We start from the raw sequence: 2,120 nt of genomic DNA, 5'->3' as shown, positions 1-2,120 counted from the left end.
TTCATACTTGGTAGTTGGTAGTTGATAATCGACATTTAGACACCTTATTTTATTATGATAACTCGCTGTTTCTATCCTCTTTTGTACCCAATTATATGTTTTTAGTGTCTTTCATGAATTTAGTTCTTGGTTAGTCTCTATTTTAATTCCTGTATATTTTATGGGTATTTTAAATATTATTTGATTATAATGTATTTTATAGGAATTAAAGGAGATAATAATTGAGGAGAAGAGCACTGATTTGGTCCAATCATGATTTAGTTCAATTGCAAAAGTTTAGAGGAGAAGGAGCCCAATTTCAAAGTCCAGTTGAGAAAACCCCGAAGCTTCTCTTTGGTTCGGTTAGCCAGCAGCAGACTGGGCTGGTAAAGGGGAAACCTGCATAGTACAAAGTTGGCTCGGGCTAGCGAACTGTGCGCGCTTCTTCCTCCCGACACCCCCGATTTTCTTCTCCCGATCGAAGATGATGAAGCCGACGACGGCGGTTCCAGAGGATTTGTAGCAGCGATGACCTTCAAGCAGAGCTAGAGAGGTTTCACTGGCAACGCCTTCATCCATCTCACTTTCCCCCCAGTCGGAGTTCTGCTTGGCACGGTGAAGAAGGCAGCGCTTCCCCACGAGCGACGAATTCTTGTACTCCTCTGGCGTTCTTCCACAACTTTGCAACTCCATCAGGACTCAGTAGTTCTCTGCCGGACACAGTGAAGGCAACTTCTTTGAGGTCCGGTGGTCCTTTTCATCTTCTCCGGAGTAGTCTTATGAATCTGCTCCGAGCCAACTCAGTCCCGCAGATCAGCATTAGAACTCCGGTAGTCCATCATCTTGGTCGGAGTTCCTGTTCATCTAGCCAACTTCCAAGGAGTGGTATCTTTCAAGGAAGTTACGCTTCCACCGTCATTGATTGCCTCTCCGACCAGAAACATTAGTCATCCACCGGATTCAGAGGATTGCCTGTTAGTGACAGGCATATCATTTTTCGGATTTGATTGGTTAATTAGGATTTACTTGCTTTCCTGTTTGATTATTTTTGCTGAATTTACTTAATTACTATCTTGCAACTTCATTTGTTTTCATATTATGTCTGTTCAATGTTTTATGTCTAGTTGTTAGTTTACTTGCATGTTTGATCTATGTGTTATTTCCTTATGATGCATGTTTGATTGTTAGTTTTGGTACCTTGTTTAATTTCACTATGCATGATTGTTAATTCCGTGTCATAGTGTGACAATGTGATGTAGGTTATCAATTATGTGTAGTTAGGTTTTGGTTAATCGTCGTTAAGTTTGTTTAGTTTAATTGCTTTTGTTTAACTATTGCTTTCTTTATGCATGTTTGAGTTCTTTGTTATGTTTCATATTATGCCCATTGATAGATGTTCTTGTATCGTAGCGTGACAATGCAATGTAGAAAAATCTTCAATGGTTAGATATGATAGTTGGTTAATTCTTTTATGCATGTTTATAGTGTTATCCGTAGCGTAGAGTGACACTGCGCTATTGATTCATCGTTGTTGGTTAGTTAGGGTTTCATCTATTGCTTTAGGTTTAGAGAACAACGCCAAAACAAAGCCCCTGATTCAATTTGATCTGAAAATGAATGTCTTACCATTAGTTCCACGTGAGAGACGACCTGATCCTCTACTATACTACCTAGTGTAGGTTAAGAGGTTTGGTAGATTAGAAATTAAGAACACGGGAAGCTTAATTTCATCGGGAGACCAAAACCAATTCCTCCTCTCGGTCCCTATTGTAGCCTCTTATTAATAAAATATTATACCCACCTATACCCACCTTTATACCCATCCTAAGGTGGCCGGCCAAGCAAGCTTGGAACCTAAGCTTGGGCCGGCCAAGCAAATAGGATGAGCCAAGTTGTGTGGCTAGCCCTAGCTTGAATCCAAGCTTCGTTTGGCCGGCCACATTAAATTAAAAAGGATTTTATTTTTTAGATCTTTCTTATGTGGATACCATGGTTTTAAAAGAGAGTTTAAAATTTAAATATTTCCTTTTATAGCTTTCTACAAAAGATTAAGTGAAATGTTTGATATCTTTCCTTATTTTTAGTTAAAAAGAAGATTTTAATTTATGATAAAACTTTCTTTTTATGAAACCATCCTCATG

The sequence above is a fragment of the Zingiber officinale genome, chromosome 2A (genome assembly GCF_018446385.1).
Source record: "Zingiber officinale cultivar Zhangliang chromosome 2A, Zo_v1.1, whole genome shotgun sequence".
Classification (NCBI taxonomy): Eukaryota; Viridiplantae; Streptophyta; class Magnoliopsida; order Zingiberales; family Zingiberaceae; genus Zingiber; species Zingiber officinale.
The sequence above is the reverse complement of the archived record's forward strand: the minus strand, read 5'-3'. Positions refer to the sequence as shown.